The sequence below is a fragment of the Gymnodraco acuticeps genome, unplaced genomic scaffold (assembly GCF_902827175.1).
Source record: "Gymnodraco acuticeps unplaced genomic scaffold, fGymAcu1.1, whole genome shotgun sequence".
NCBI classification, from domain to species: domain Eukaryota; kingdom Metazoa; phylum Chordata; class Actinopteri; order Perciformes; family Bathydraconidae; genus Gymnodraco; species Gymnodraco acuticeps.
The window spans coordinates 1,599,275-1,617,010 of NW_022989778.1; the positions used below are offsets into that span (position 1 = coordinate 1,599,275).

General features: G+C 41.1%; 1 protein-coding gene across 1 annotated transcript in view; it reads right to left on the reverse strand.

The window, feature by feature from the left end:
• The window catches only part of sipa1l1 (signal-induced proliferation-associated 1 like 1), a 99,501-nt gene extending 81,765 nt beyond the window's left edge, over positions 1–17,736 (reverse strand). Inside the window, 1 exon segment of the mRNA XM_034220895.1 lies at positions 17,488–17,736. The gene's annotated coding sequence lies outside the window, so the exon portion shown is untranslated.

Genomic DNA, 17,736 nt, shown 5'->3' on the forward strand with positions numbered 1-17,736 from the left:
CAGAACCGTGCAGACCTCTTCACATCAGACTGATCGCTAGTAACTGGATATTCTGCTTTTAATGAAGAAGACGTACAGCAGGGTGCATCATGCTCTTCTACAATTATCTTTTTTTAGCTAAAGTATCGCAGTTCCACTTTTAACTGTGATTGGCACAGCTGTTTTAGAGCTATGAGACAGCTGATGTGAATGCCTGAGAGAGCATGATGATCCATACATGCATATTATATGCACCATCTACATATTGTCTCTCTTGTAACGTTCCTTTATTATAGGAAAAGGTGCACTACACATAAGGTATTCTGTGGGGTGCATTTATTCCCTTAGTTGAAAGCCTCAAATGGGTGATTAGATTCCAGGGTTTTTATCCGTCATTGATCCCACCCATGATTCTGCCTTTACTTCACGGACACACATTTTGTTACTAAGCATTCCTTGCCAAAAGTGGAATTGCACTTGTTGCCTGGCAACATTCGCTTATTGAATCTCGTATCAGGAAGCAGAGAAAACCCAGTGGTGCTTTGAGCTACTGTACAAGCCTCTAGATACTCTTTTCATCTCGGGTACATTCTGTGATGTCCAACTACAATCGTGCTATTCATGTCATCTGATAAGCTATTACATCTCTCCACCTGAGCTCTCACAATCATTCATGTAATTCTACAAACATGCAGAAAGCTGATACATAAATTCATAAAGTATCTCAAGTCCATTGTTTATTTTGTGTGTGACAACCAGTATACAAGCAATGAGACGATACAATACAGATAATCAATAGCCGCTTTCACACCAAGTACTTTTCCCAGGAATAGTTCCCGGAACAAAATTCCCCGGAACCCTTTAGTTCCAGAACTATCAATTAGATCGCGTTCACACCGGAATAGGTCCCTGAGGGAGGATTACGCAAATGAAGCCGCTGACGTCACTTCTTCTGCTTTGGGTTTACTGGCAGGCCGCAAACAACTTCACGGCGTATACTGCCACCAGAAGTCCCAGGTAAATCGCCAGAAGCGCAGACACCTCATCACTCCCACGTTTTATTTTGTGTTGCCATAAGTTAGTCTCTCTCCGTTGGTGCGCTGGGCTAATGCTAATAATGCTAATGCGAGCAAATAAAAATGGCGGCTTCACAAAACATTTTTAGAGTTTTACGGGGCGTGGTTTGCAATTCGTCCAGCCAATCAGAAATTGGAACCTTTTCCTCCCCAGGAAAGTACCTGCTCTCTAGCAGGGACTAAGAAGGGGTGAAAAGGTTCCCGAAAAAAAGTTCTAGTTCCAGATCTTTTTGGTGTGAACGAAAAATCCCAGGAACTATCGGAACTATTCCTGGGAAAAGTACTCCGGTGTGAAAGCGCCTATTGTTTTCCTCAAGTGCGCTATGGGATCTTAAAGGCAGTCTCTTCTTTAAAAAGCACTCTGTGGGCCCTTATCGAAGACACTTGACTTCCTAACTGGCCTGCTGTCATCAGATGAACCACCAGGGCAGCCACCTCTCCTCCCATGCACCAGTAGCTTCTTAATGAAAAACAGACCTCACACCTATAAACTACTGACGGAGCGTTCCTCCTCCCGGTTGGAGAGACTCAGTGGAGGCATTACATAGAAGTTGTCAGAATGCCACTGGAGTGGATCACATCCACATTCCTACATCCAGGACATGGTTAAACCATACACCCCAGCAGGTGCACTCCGCTCTGCATCGGCCAAATGGCTCGCTGCACCCGCACTGCGAGGGGAACCCAAGTTCCCATCTGCAAAAACACGTCAGTTTGCTATCCTGGCTCCAAAATGGTGGAATGAGCTCCCCATTGACATCAGGACAGCAGAAAGCTTACACATCTTCCGGTGCAGACTGAAAACTCATCTCTTTCGACTCCACTTCGAGCGATAGAACTATTAACAAAGCACTTATATACTAATAAAGGACTGGCTTATCTAAAGCCAGTTGAGTAGCACTTGAAATGTTTTGGCTCTATGAAACCTGATGTACTTATATGATTCTGTTTTCTTCAAGTTGGTATCTTCCTGGTCGAATGCACTTATTGTAAGTCGCTTTGGATAAAAGCGTCAGCTAAATGCAATGTAATGTAATCAAAGCTCAATGTGGTGAATTGCCTCCAATGACAATTTTAAGCACTCTAACGCCAGAGAAGCCCAATATATTTCAGTTACTTCTAACAAGGCAGTGGATGTGATGGGGATGTGATGGAATGGGAGGTGAGACGGGAGGTTTTCTGACAGACAAGGTCACCGTCACTTGCTCCATGAGTCAACGTTTCCTTTCAGCAGAATTGAGGGGATGACAGCCGATTACTCTTAGGTGACAAAAAAGCCTGGTTTTGAGAATATTCGGAAATAAAAATAAGTTGGATGAAATTATTTTAAAATAACAACACTTTTTCTCATTACTTATTAGTCTTGATTAATTGTTTGGATTATACATTGTTTAAAACAGTAGAAAACCAGGCTGCCACAATTTATCTGAGGCCAAGATTATATTTTCAAATAGCTTGTCTTGTCAGAAACTTCAAAACTTTCAGTTTACTATCGCATCATAAAAGCAGATACATTTCACATTTTACGATATTGTTCCTGATTATTATCCGGTTATTCAAATATACTATAATGCAGGCCATCCTATCTCAACAAGTCTTTGAGACTGGAAAATAAAGCATTCAAATAGATTTTCCCTCAGTGAACCGTTTATCTGAACAAAAGTTCATAAAGGTTGTCAAGGTTAGGGTTGCATTCACTTACTGACATCAGGAACAAAGCCCATTGGAGCTGGCTTCTGTGAAACAACAGAGCGTGTGTAGCCCAACACTTACAACCCTGCCTGTCCAAATAATCATTAACCAGTTCAGCCCTGAGTAAATATTAGAAGAATCCCTGTAAACTACAATGTAAATACACAACCCGGGATAGGGACGTAAACACATAAGGGGAGGCTTGGGTATTGAGGCATGCAGATTTTATTGTTCATGCCATGTAGATACAGTTGAAAACAATGAGGTCATCTCTATTGAGAACACACAGCATTCTCACACATTCTGCTGCATGCCATTGTACCCCCAGCTGAAAGCATGGTGGGATAAACTAGTGAAAGGCTCTTTTATGCACTCTAGCCAAATATTTGGTACGTACTAAGCCATGAACCTGAAATATGTTAAAGCTGAGGACAGAAACTTGACTCTGGCTCTCAAGGCCATCACCTTAAATGCCAAAACACTCCCCCTTCTTGGATGAGCACAACGAGCAGAGAGGAGCACTACAGATCGGACGGGCCACTTTCCTGTTTTGGTGAATGCCACCACCTGCAAACCAGATGTTTTATTCCTGGGCATTGTGACCTCATTTTTACTGCTTTTAAAGAAAATAGCCTGCAGGTCTTTAAGCTGGTCCAAACTTCTAGCCTCGAATGTGTCTATGGAATATGCAGTAGAATAAATGAGTTGATAAACAGACAATTCAGAGAAGTCTTCAAAGAAGAATTATCTTAATTACCTTTCATTGAAATTCCAACATTAGCCAGTTCTTCTTTCTTACTATATCATTGGGAGCCTTTGAGTGTTGAACTAAGGTCAGAAAATCAAACGACACAATGCCTGAACTGAACAGGGTATTTTTCAGAATGATCAGAATTGTTCTAGATTAAAACATTACATTAATAACAAAATAAACGTATTGCTACAAAGAAGCATCCTGCCCAGCTCCTAACAAGTGACAGAGAGGAATTCACTGCCATCAGCATTATGTCTGGTTGTGTGTCAGTGCAAGGATCTGCAGAGCAGGAAGACTGTTGAGGGTTCAGCCAAAAGCTGCTGCTGCTTAACGATGGATTTTATACGTTAACTCCTCTGGCACAAACACTAGGACCTCCTTGGGACCCAAAAACTCAACAAGATGACTTTCATTATGAGGATCCACCAGAGCTGTATTTCTTTGGCACGAGGCAAGAATGCTAAAGCCTTATTCAAGATGCAAGGCTTTTCTTGTCATTCGTACATAGCTACAGTGTAGTTATGTCGATGAAAATCTTAGGTCACAGGCTCCTCCAACAGTGCAACACAATAAAAACAGATAAAATAGTGCAAGTAAATACAAATAAAATAGAATAGAAATAGTGCAAGAATAGTCTATATAAGTTACTCAACCTGATAGCAAGATTACACCGATAAAAATGCACTGAATATGCCTAACTGTTTACCAAATACAACTTTTCTTACAGTTTTCTAATGCAGATGCAAGCTGCTTTGTACAAGACTTCCATACCACTCCGAACAGGGAGTCGACACATGCCGCTATTTATCTTTCTTTTTTTTTTTTAAATGTAATGCCCTTGGTTTTTCTCCAAGGTATTAAAAAGGTATTTGTATAAAGGTTCGATTTCAGAATTGTGACTATGCCATTCTTATATTGAATTAGATTTAGAAAATGATACACAGACATGAAACCACCCCTAAACCTCATATAGAAAAGTAGCTGAAAAGTAGACAACCAGCACAATAATCACTTTTAGCTAGCCTGATCTCAAGCAAGAACCATCTATATCTATCTATTTGCTGACTACTCTTTGCAAGGTCATAGGCTGGAGTCTTTACTATACCCTGTTTATATTCAGCGCATTCTCAGATAAGCTAAAATTCATACTGGGATACCATTTTTTATAAATCTGTCAAACCTGTCAATCTGATTTGATCACAACACTTAGACATCACGCCAAGGGACGACATTGATCCACTATGGTAATTATAGTATGTTTATGTAGCATCTTGTTATGTATTATTTAGTATTATAGTCAGGTGGTGTGTCATTACTGTCCACTTTTTTTTTAGCTGTTGACAGACTCCCAATCCCTTTTCATGACATCTTAAAGGATCTTGAGCACTAAACCTCATCTCTGCTTAAAATGTGTGTTCAAAGTGTCTTAACATAACTCCTTCCAGGCAGCCGCATTACCAGAAACATAAACATGGCCACAAGATTATCTGTTTGGTTTGCTGTGGCTCAGTGGGGCATTATAGCCCCATGAACTGAACTCAAAGTGACAGTGAAATCACAGAGACTGTCAATTACAGCTCACTTATGGTGCTTTTCCACTGCAGCCCGTAGCACGGTTTAAGCGGGCCGTGCCAAACCCGGCCCGTTTTTTGCTTTTGCTTTTCCACTAGGGGTAGTTCCGGCTCAGGGCTACTTTTTCACCTTTTTTCTGGCACTCCAAAATCGAGGTTCTTACCGGGCCAACAACCGGGCTGAATATGCTAAACTAATGACGTAAATACTCTCGACTGCTGAATGGTCAGAGAGAATCGCTGGCGAGGGGGCTACAACTACAACAAAATGAACATATTTTACCATTATTTAATTGTAATACACGTTTCAAAATGATGCCGAAGTAACAACATACTGATACCGGTCTGCAGACAAGACAAGACGGCAGTTGAAAAACCTTTTAAAATGCGTGTTTTCTGAATGGAGATCGGATCGACCAGGCTAAACTAACGTTGTATATGCTCCGTCCACACTCACAACAACGGCCTACAGACATAAATAAACCAGCGACTGTATTCTCCATGACACAGACAGTCTGTGGTTTGTACTTGTTTAACTTTTGTCTAGTTTCTGAACAGATATGAGGAGCTCTGAGTGCTAACAGCTAACGGCTGATGTTTTGGTTTTGTGGTTCGCATTGAAGATGACGTCACGGCAGTTCAACGCAGCGTCGCTCCGCCCGCCGAACAGCCGATCGCCCCGCCTACACTGCGTTACTATAGTTACTACCCCTGTTACTAAACTGTAATGGAAATGCAGCATAAAGTGTGGCTGGCCTAACAAGGCCTAACCAAAACCGTACTAAGCCGGGCTAGGTCCTGTAGTGGAAATGCGCCATTTATGAATCAATTCCAAGGACGGGAGAAAACTTAAAAGCCTGTTGACTTTAGAACCAGAATTGTTTTCACTCTGAACTACTTCTTTACGCAGTGGTGGATCTTCAATGTGTGGTATGAAAAATAAGACAGCAGTGCTTATATCTTCTTCTTCTACAACACATAAAAGGGCAGCTGCTTCAAAACTTGCGATAGCTTTATACATAGCATGGAGCTTTAGATCAAAAAATAAAATGTACTGCCAACAGATGACAGCCTCCCACTTCAAGTAGTAACAATTTTCCTTTAGATCAGACAATATGTTTTTCTTTAACCCTGTGTATACACATGTGTGCTTGTCGGAGGAGGAGGAGGAGGAGGAGGAGGAGGAGGAGGAGGAGGAGGAGGAGGAGGAGGAGGAGGAGGAGGAGGAGGAGGAGGAGGAGGAGGAGGAGGAGGTTTGCGGCATGAGAAGAGCAGTTAAGGGGATCTCATATTTGACAAAGTAAAGAAATAAAATGTAATAATGTAGAATTCATAGCCTAATGGACTGAAAGTAAAAACTGCAAACTGAATTGCAATTGCCTGATTAAACTAGTCCTGCTTGAATATATGAATATATCTCAAGTTATTCAAGAGGATGATCTTATTTTAGGAGCGCTCTCCTCCATTTTCATTGATTGATGAAAAGGGGAGCAGACTGCTGTATGTGTCAGCTTGTACTCACGTAAAGAGAAATATTACATGTGACCACAGCCATTCGTATAAAGATACCGTAGCATTCATCAATCATAACATAGTCAGAGTCTACAATACATGCACAAGACATGTTTTTTCACAAACTGAGCAGTGTGCATTATGTAATACAATTGACCCAGATCTTATTTTGCAGTGATCACAATGCTTGGACGCCAACACAGTCACATGAGGAAGGGTCCTTTCTTTCAGGGGCATATGTGTGATAAAAGGTATCCATGTTCATTGGTAACTGGATTGCTCTGGACAGTTAGCCAGTGTAAAACGAGGTGATTTAAACACCACTGAGGAATATTCTGGGCAAGTGCATCACCAGCAGGCTTGTTGAATATAAGTAGCCTATATAGCAGGGGTGCCCAACCAGTCGATCGCGATCGACCGGTCGATCGCGGGGAGATTCCCAGTCGATCGCGAGATGTGTCTAAAAATAGAACAACAATATTCTGTTTTTTCGTTAAATTAATGTCCTGTAACATAATATTCCTGTGCCAGAATAATGCACTTGAACGCATCAAAGCTTTGTGATTGGCCGGCGTGACCCCATGTGTGGCTGGCCGGCGTGGCTGGTGAGCAGTGGGCAGTGTGCACTAGTTCGCTAACGTTGTTCGTGTCAACAGGAGTGACAGTCCGCACACACACAAGACCGCAATTATGGCAGAAGCAAAACATATATAATTCTCACTCCGAGTGGGAGGATGATTATTTTTGTATCTATTCCAATTCAAAGTCCATCTGTCTCATCTGCAATGCGAGCGTGGCTTTATCGAAGAAGGGTAATTTAGGAGCGGCATTTCAAAACAGTGCACAAACGCTACGAGACGGAATTCCCTCCTAATTCTGCCCTATGCTCCAAAAGGGGAGGGGCCTGAAAGAACAGTTAAATGCACAGCAGTCCATTTTCACCAGGCCCAACAACAAGAGCAAGGCTGCTACTATAGACATAGTATCTTAACGTGTCAGTCACGTTCTTGCGTAACACATGAAGTCTTTCAAAGACGGCAAAGTTGTGAAAGAAGCATTCATGGAGACTGCCGATGAGCTTTTTGGGGACAGTAAAAATAACAGCAGCATTTCAACAGGTTTTTGATATAATAAAAACTCAAGTTAGATACCGTTATTAATCTGCTGTAAGTTTTAGTTTGTTTGAACTTATTCATTATAATTATTGTACAAAACTTAAATTGATTATAGTCTATTATCAATTCAGGTTAAGAAACTAGTGTTGCTTGCATCCTATTTTAAAGGCATTTATTTTTATACTCTACTAAAATGCAACAAAAAAAGGGTTTGATTCTATTAATTTTGTCTTTTTTATTGCACTTTGGCAGCAGATTCCTGTGTAGCTTCAGATCTGAGTTGTCTTATTAGGAAGCCTCATTTATACTTTTGTAGCAACACTATTTGTATATAATGGCAAAGAAAGGGTTCAGAGTCTTTTCTTTTTTCCCTGTGTCACATGTGGCAGCACTGTTCAATGCTTCTTGAAAACATTACCCACTGTATTGTGACGTGTGAATAAACTCCAACTCTGTATCAACAACACTGTTGTGTAACTTCAGTTAAATACTTGTATGTGTGTAGATTAGAAAGAGGTAAGATAAAGGATCTGCAGTATTTTATGAAGTATTAATCGTACAAAGGTCAGTTTTATACAAGTAGAAGTGTGTATTTACCTGGTAGTAGGCTGTCAGTAATGGCTACGCCTCTCTATTTGGACTGGTAGATCTCGGCAGACTGGCAACTTTAAAAGTAGCTCTCGGTTCAAAAAAGGTTGGGCACCCCTGCTATATAGAGTTACACAAACACAGTGTACAGCCTAGACATAATGATACAACGCAGATTCAATTGCATTCCGTTATATGAGCCTGCAGTGTGTGCCTCTCCAAATATGATTGGGAAGTTTAAATGAGTTTCTTTAAACAAAATATTCACTCAAATCTTTCTTTGCACCCTACACAACTCTGTAGAGCTGATGGAACACTTAAAATATATTTACAAAACTAGATGTCTAGTTAGCCTTCCCCTAATTATCTTAGTTGAAGATCCACTAATCGTAAAAATGTTTCACAGTAGCCATTTAGGGCTCGACTTAACACAGAAAGAAGAAGACAGAACTTGGATGACTATAATTTCCAATTACAGAGCTTCCTCAGGTGAAACCATAATAGGAACCTAATAGATTGTCCTTTGCTAATTGCAAAAACATTCTCCATTATCTCTCTTCATCTCTATTCTTGACTCAATACGTTTAATAAAAAGAAAAAAGGTAAGCTAAGGCTAAGGAAGGCAGCTGGAGGGCATTGCTGTTAGATGTTATGATTGTTTGTTTCCAGATTTGGCTCCAGGGACCGAATCCAAGTGTTAAGTTTTGTAAAAGTAAAATTGAACTCTGTTAAAGTGTGGGTTGCTTGTGTCAAACCATGATGAGCAATCCAGGGTGACTAAAGCCCTTTTGGGTATATAGAGCGTAGTTTGAAAGCAAACGCAAGAGGCTGAGCTGCTTTCCGTCACACAAACTGCACTGGGGTTCACCTATTTGAATAAAACGTGGGCTTAAGGCAGGATACAAATATTGGAAATCCCCTTGCTAAGCCTGTCTTAAAAGATTGCAACAACAAACATGTAATGATGAATTAGGATGGAGAATAAACTCAATTTAGCGAATATTATTTTCTGCCTGAAATTAATTCTGGTTCCACACTGACAACAATCACATCACATCACACCTCTTTGAATGTTGAAATAGCCATGTCATTTCCACAAATAGCTGGCATTAATTTCATGTTGCTGCTCCAAACACTTGTAATAATTTCCCCAAAATGGCACAGGAGAGACGGCATCAATTAACAATCCAAACGGGTCAGAAAAGCACTTCAATCAGTAATTTAGCAGCGCAGGCAGCAAGAACATCCTTTTAGTCATCCAGCAAGACAGACATTTGAGAGCTGTCTGCGTGGAAACAGATGGCAAGGCAGTTGGTGGGAATTTCGGCAATGCTCCCAAACATATTTGGGGATAAGATTTACAGTTTAGCACATTTTTGCAAAGTCATCATTGTGGTGAAGAGTGGAAAACATCCTGAGACAATCATTCAACACACACACACACACACACACACACACACACACACACACACACACACTTTGGATGCAGATACATGGATTCAAACTAGACAGATGCCACGTTGTGTTCTCTAAGTTCTGCAAACATTTTAGACAACTTAATCACAGAATCACACTCAACTTCGTATGTAAAATCCTACAAAATGTATAGTGCTTTTTGCAATATTTGTACTAGATAACTGCAATTATGTTGCAGGCATTTTGTTTTTCGTTTACACAATCATGCATTTTTACGTCAGAAATTAGAAATAGTGGCATTTATAGTTTAGACGGCTAGAAAAACAAGGCAATCCTAAGATTATTATATATGGATGATGTGCTCCAATATGTGTTATATACATTGTCCCTGGAGAGAGGCATAACTACTTGCCAGATGTGTAAATTGTGTTAAACCATTCACTATGATCCAACACTGGTTTGTTCCGGAACAATACATATATATTTCAAATATAATTCTAAAATATTTTGGGTTTACACTAGGGCTGCACGATATTGGAAAAAACTGACATTGCGATATTTTCTTCCCCTGCGATATGAAAAAATACAGGAATTGAAGAAAACACAGTTTATTTTGTCTGCAAACCATCCTTTCTTGAACTTTAATGCTATACAATTAGGGCTGGGCGATTTTTTCGGTTTTAACGATTAATTTGCATTTTTACTTTCCTACGGTTTGTGAAATGGCTGAACCGAAAAATCGCGATTTAAAAACATTTCTAGACTCCGCAGATTTGTTTTGCTTTAAGGGACTCCGTATTAGCTTACTCTCTCACTTTCCAGAACGCGCACAAAACTCAGCCACATTGCCTGTGACTACCCGATCTGCAGCTCTGTGTACACATATATCACTTAAATTATTCAATACATCCTTTGTACTGAAGTATTCAAGAGTAAATAAAGTAAATAAAGTTTAATATAAATGATTTGCTGTGGCCAATTGTTTTCATTGCATTTACAGACCCGTGTAAATCTCTGATACCACCCAATGAATGCAATTACTTGCTTGTAGAACCACGCTACACAAAACAGATAGCAACACCTATACAAACTATTTTTTTTAAAAGGGGCTACTGTATCGACCTATATAAAGTATATAAATATATTTTATTTTTTTAAATACCAAAAATATCTTGCATTTTAGCCATGCCTCATTTCGCTCCATTTGCTTTTTCCAGCGCTGTTTTTGCAGGGGGCTGATTCTGTGAGCTGCAGCTGACCACGCCCCCCTGCAGGAGAGGGGAGCGTGCTCTGAGATCAGCTGCTGGGCGGTCTGTAGAGGGGGAGGAAAAGAGATCTCCGTCCTCCGTGTTTTATTCTTATAGAAGTAAGAAGAGAAGTAATGGGGCAGAAACCCTCCTTTTTACGCAGCGGTCCAGACATAGACATCAAACGGCGACACATATTCAGTTGCCAGTTACTTTTGGCATTAGGGCAGGGATATTCTAGATACTTCCCAAGGTCTGACATCATGAATTGTGCTACTTTTAAAGCAAGCAACGATGTTTTCAAATCTGTAATCAAAAAGCTCCTCAAAAACACTATCGATGAGTTCCTGCCGTTGCTACGTAGTTCAAACAGTAACAACGGACTACTTTTCTTAGCGGATGCTTGTCAATTTAAATCAATACATAAAACTATTTTTTAAATCAATAAAATCATTTTCTAAATCCATAAAAGCATTTCAATTAATATTGGGAGTCATGTCGTTACTTTGTTGAGAATGTGGCCATGTGTCATAAGCGGGATGATGTGCACATTGCATAATGTGCCTTCATGCCGATCTAGATCCCTCCACAAAAAAAACGGCTCGTTCGCGGGCGAGAGCCGGCTCCCGTCGTTCACTTAAAAGAGCCTTGGTCTGGTTTGTTTAGAAAAAAACAGGAAAAAATCGAGGTTTAAATCGAAAATTGTCCATTAGTTAGAAGAAAAAAAATCGCGATTTTATTTTTAGGCCAAATCGCCCAGCCCTAAATTGGTATTTATTTACGATATTTAACCGGATGAAGGATTTTAGTCACGGACTTCTGGATCTTAAGTTCTCAGAGCAACAAGCTGAGCTAGCTCGGTTATCCTGCTGTGATCTGATCAAGAATGATTGTGATTGGTGGTTTGCTGTGCATGCAGAGCCAGCATGTCACTCACTCAAGTACCCCTGACATGAGAGCCGTGCGAGTTTTCCTTTTGTAGCAAGCAGCAAAATAATTTTAACATCACGTGTTTGAGTTAATTTGCCTACTTAAAAAAAAAAAAGTTAAAAAGGTATTATCGTCAAGACACGATATATCGTGCAGCCCTAGTTTACACAACATTAAATATATTAAAGGTTCCGCATTGTTCGAATATTAAACTTCACACTGCATTTATGTCCTTAAAAATCTTTAGCAGATCATGGTGTGTATTTCTTTTTTCAACACAAGGGTAATGTACGTGTTGTTGTCAGTTTTTGTATTTGTACACGATTTAAGTTGTTGGCATCAGATAGAGTTGGACCATTGTCTCCCTACAAGCTTCAGTTGTTTGGTTCCAAAATAGCCCAAAAGTGTGCACAGTATCTCCATGTCCTATCACGCTGCCTAGCAGTATTTGTAGTTATGCTAATGCTAACAGTATTAAAGCAGGGTTCTCATAACAGGCTGTTCTCTCTCTCAGGGCTCCAACCGTACAGTATGTTCCTTCTGTTTACTTCTGAGAGGATTAGCCTGCCGAGTCATTGTTTCATGATGTGTTTATAGATTTTTTGCTCATCTTTCACAACTGAAGCTTTTTTTATATAATCCACTTCGCTTGCATGCGCTGTAAACCCCTCTTACAGTCCTAATTAAGAAGTGATTTCACCAGACAGAGATGGAGAAAGTGGAGAAAGAGAAAAGGATCCATTACAGGAAAAATGTAGCTTTTAAGTTGCTTTACCTCAGGTGGAACTGCTTAACTGATTCTTCTTGTGCCCTCTCTTTCCTTTTCTGGCTGCTATTAAAAGGCCCTGACACTGCCGACTGAAAGCCTGAACAGGGTTCCTGAATGATCCTCTGCAAGAGAAACATGGATCAAAAGAGATATGCAATGTCACATATCAAGAGAAAACCCCTCGAGGGATGTTTGTTAGGCGGAAACAATATGCTGGCTTGTGCTTCAAATGTGTCAGAGTACATAGACCTAGGCCTTCTAACAAAGCTTTAATCAAGTCTTCCGGGATGAAATCTTTGTGAAAATACTTTCTGGATTTTGCAATATTTTCCAACTATCTGTTGAATTAAAAGAATGGTAACAAGTTCATCTGGCTGTATTATCAATCACGACTCAAGACAGGTGGCTGTTTGAAATGTATTAAACCCAGCCAAATGAGAATATGTTAGGTATTAACTTAGTGTTAATCAACTTTGTGTGATGGTGTGACGTTTCTGACTTTGTTTTAACATTCACAGTGCAGCTCGATATATTTACTCAAGTGAAAGAACACAACAAATAAACTTAAAATTGAATGGATAAAGTTGAAGACCTTATAAATGGACCCTAAAAGTACAATAAATGCATCAGAGTTACGAGTTCACCGCTCTTCGTTCTCTTATGTTTAAGTCTGCTTTCCAACAAGCACCTCAATAGACAAAGTGTGCATTTCTATCCCTCTAGCCCTTCAGTAAAAGTTCAAGGAAAGTTACCAGCAGTACTCCGACGATGCCTTATTCTGTCTACTGTCAAACCTGACAAATATACCATGTTTGTTTGTAATATGAATGATGCTAATAATTATCAATGCTAATTAGCTGGCATAACCTCCTGGAGTGTTCCAGCTGTTGCAATTTGAGTTGGCAGTGATGCATTTACCATAACACTCTTGAAAAAAGTGTTGATATGTTGAGGTTAATAGGAAAAATGCAGTGTTTGTGCGAGAAGGCCATCTTTAAATTCTCTATACAGGAATAACTTTGATTTACAGAGGCCTAGTAGTTTTATTGAATCATTCTGGCCTGCGGTGTGATCTATTCACTGGTAAAGAGTACTTCTTGCTCTGCTATTTCTCAAGAGACAGCCCACCCCAAGACCTTAAACAGAGGGAGCTCACATTCCAATCTCCAACATGCAGAGAGACAGAGAAGGAGGGGAGGGAGACAGAAACACGGAGAAAAGGGGGAAGAAATGTAAACCACAAGGACGGGAGCAAAAGAGAAGGATAGATAAGGTGAGGGATGTGGACAGAAATGGGGAGAGTGTCAGTCCCGACATGCTTTCCACAACAGGAAGGAAGGAAGCCCGGGACGAGAGGAAAAGGCACTGCTGGTGATGGGAGGAGGGAGGAGGGAATCGTGGGAGGTGGAAAGTAAAGAAGCAGCGACAGAAGGGGAGGACAAGGCAGAGATGATAGAAAGTAGCTCGGCAAGGGAGGGGGGCCATAGCAGGGATAGCTTGGAAGATCGTAAACAGCTAAGACTCTGTTTCCAGCCCCTGCATGCAGACGAAAGTGCGAGCTGGCATGCTATGAGATTAAAGTGTCCTCTTTTTTCTGACTTTGCACTTGCCAAATTTCTCTCTGTTCGCACTGCCAAAAGCCTCGTCTGTTCCAGATAGGCCTAGGCTACACATTAGAGGATTTTTGAATGAGTGACCACGTCCCGATCACAGTACATCTGATACAGATTTTACAGCAAAAGACTTTGCTTGCAAGCAATTACAAAAGGCAGTGGAAAGATCTTCATTTGAAACTCACAATAAGAGCCCCTACTGTGCCAACTCCAGCTGCTTAGTGCCGAGCACCTAGAAAGATGTTTCAATGGCTCTACAACCCCAAAGCCCTTTGATACTCTTTTAGCAGCCCAGCAGCAACCCTGACATTTTCATTTTTCGTATCCGTTTTTCTTTTCTCCCACCTCCCCTTTGATTCACCAGCTACATGTGTTACAGAACGTGTGTGCCTCCACCTACACACTCAATTTCAATAGCCCACTTATTATTGTAAATGCAACACAGACTCCAGATCTGCTCAGCCTTGGCATTCAAACGCACCGACACGGGAAGGATGATGGAAAGAGACGTCCGAACGCTAATACGTGACAGTTTTGGGGGATTCAACACAGCGGTTGCAGTAGCCAAAGCAAAGTGGACAAAGCGGTTGAATTGCTGTCCTGGAGAGAATATATTTCTAATGCCGCTGTTGTGTTTCAAGTTGAGAATCTGACCCACCCCGGCCAGCCTATGAATAGAGATGAGATCTCTTTGACGTGTCCATTTAGGACTTCTCAAAGGAGGATGCAGTGTGTTTCTGCGTGTAGGCAAGGGGGTGTGTGTGAACCCCCTGAGAGACTGAAGCTGGTAGCCTCGGGACGGACTCCACAGGTTGAGATGGCAGCAATAACAAGAGACAGAGCAGCTACAGAGGGAGGGGGGGGAGGGGGACACTTACAATGACAATCCCTCTTAGGGTGTCATTAAGACAGAGGAGAGCTCGGACACACAGATGAACAAACTTGCATATAAGAAAACTTAAGTGAGCGACCTGTTTTAATAATCTTAAACATAACTGAGTTTTACCAGAGTAATGAAATGTGTTTAAGATATAAGCCTTCATCACTTAAAGGAATGGTATGCTCATGACACTCATTTAAAATGTGTTATCATCCGATAAAACAGACCAGTCTCTGCCAGTCTCTCTTTTTTTTTTTTTAATCCGATGACATTATCAGTGATTTTAAACTGATTAATTACCGAAATAACATCAACACTGTGGGCGGCGCCATTTTACCGGACGTGACGTAAACCATGCGTTTGGTTTCGAGGACACGTTGATGTTCATGTTATTTACTGTAGTTACTCTCTTCAAATATGCCTCATTGTATCGCGAAACATTGCCACAATTCTGATAGGAACAATCCACGGAATGCTCGGTTCTATCTGTTGCCAAAAGGTAAGCGTAGGAAGTACGTTCGGAGGCAGTGGCTAGCGAAATGTGGCCGGCCCGAACCGAAAGATCCACAGGCGCATGTATGCAGCGAACATTTCAAGTTTCCGGACGACTACTCTGAGAGTATGATAAAACATAACATGGGATTTATTGAACAACCATTACTTAATGGAGATGCAGTACCATCGGTCTTTCTGGTGTCATCACCTACCAGGACACCAGTTCGGCCAGTTAAGAAATCGCCCTCTGCAAGTGTGAAGCGACGGAGGACCAGAAGTAGTGCTCGGAGTAAGAATAAGGTATGTTATGGCGCATTTCCATTGCAGCGGGTAGCCCCGTTTAAACGTCCTTTATCGTCCAGGCCAGGCCAGTTTTTGGTGGCCTTTCCATATAGCGTAGTACCGGCTAGTGGGTATTTCCCCCCAGTTTTTCCGGCCCCATAAAATCGTGGTTCTAGGGCCAGGGACAACGAGGCTGAGTATGCTAAACTAGAGAGGGAATCGCTAGCAAGGGTGGTACTACATGCATACATATCTAGTAATCAAAATCATTGTATCTACTAAGTAGTACTAAGTAGGCTCGAACCTGTATGGCTGAATTCCCCCTTCCAATCTCTTCATATTGCTCAAAATTTCGCCATGTTTTCGTGTGTTTACAAAGTGAACGCATGGATGACGTCACGACCATCACGTGACTACTGAAAATGGGCAAAATGGCAGCGGCCTGACGGAATATACAGGTTTTGATAAAAAGGAGCTATAAAATCATTATTTACCGGGGAATATCGCTGATTTCTTCAGGGTATGGTTTAAACATAATGTTTCACTAAATACTGAAGTTTTGATTAATTATCTAATGAGTGGAGCATTCCTTTAAATGTAGCAGTGTTACATCACTATTCAAACCTGACTAGATTACTCAGACGGCCATTTTGATTAATGAGGCTGGTTTTGACAGAGCACTGGGCAGAAATTAGGCTTTAACTTAATATTCGATGTCATGCACATTCCTTAACAACTGCATTGTCGGCTTCCGTAACATATCATGCATTATGAATAACATTCTAAAACCTAGAAGTTTAGTTTGCAAAGGAACAGTTCATGAACTTTCCCTGCAAAATAACAACATAGGGATGTCTATGTGCATCCTCATTTAGAAGGGATTTGGTGAAGCACTGCAAATGTCCAAACTCATGCACGACAGCAATGCATGACAGCCAAATATACCTTAATACAACTTTCATGCATTTGCACAAAAAATAACTTCTTCACCAGATATAAGACAATATTTCTCTGGTGGCTACGATTGCGTCATCGTTCACAAGTAAATAGATGGGGGGCATGGTTGATATGAACAGGAAACCCCAAGAGCGACTGCAGCTAGCCATCCCAATTACACAGCAGACACACAGGGACTTGACTCAACAATTACCTTTATCTGATGCTCGTCTTGCAGGGTTTCCTGTTTCTTTAGGAGCCACGGTGTCTGAATGTTAAACTGTGGTTTGTCTTAGGGGGAGGCATGACATGTTAACTGAACGTTGGGTCGAAATCCAAATGCTTTGCATGGTTGGTAAAAAGATATATTAGCTAGAATATAGGCGATGCATCAGCCGTGAGTCACACACAGTACTGACATTACCCGACTGCTCGCTAACTTTGTAGGGTACTTTTCCTTCCCTAGTGTTACCTGCAACCCGTTTGTGGGTGACATGAACGTTAACTCAAATACTGAAATGCACAGATAACAATTCAACCATTAAAAAGTTGACCGTTAACGACAAACTAACGGTGTTTTGATATTGCTAGTGTGCGAGTAGGGAGACCAACGTAGCAGAGAGCGCACTCACCTTTAGTAATTTCCACCTTGTCGGCGTTTTCGAGAGGGAAAATAACGCTCTCGCTGCTCCGTTACTGGCATTCACAAACTGTCGCGATAAAACGAACCGGTTGTAAATACACTTCGTAGCGGAAAAAGCTCTAAATCTCTTCACCTTTAGGGTGTGTTGTTGTCCGTGCAGTCTGCCGACCGCCTCTCGGTTTGTTCAAATAAGAAGTTCATCCAAAAAGTTGCAGCGATTCGCTCCGCCTTGCGACGA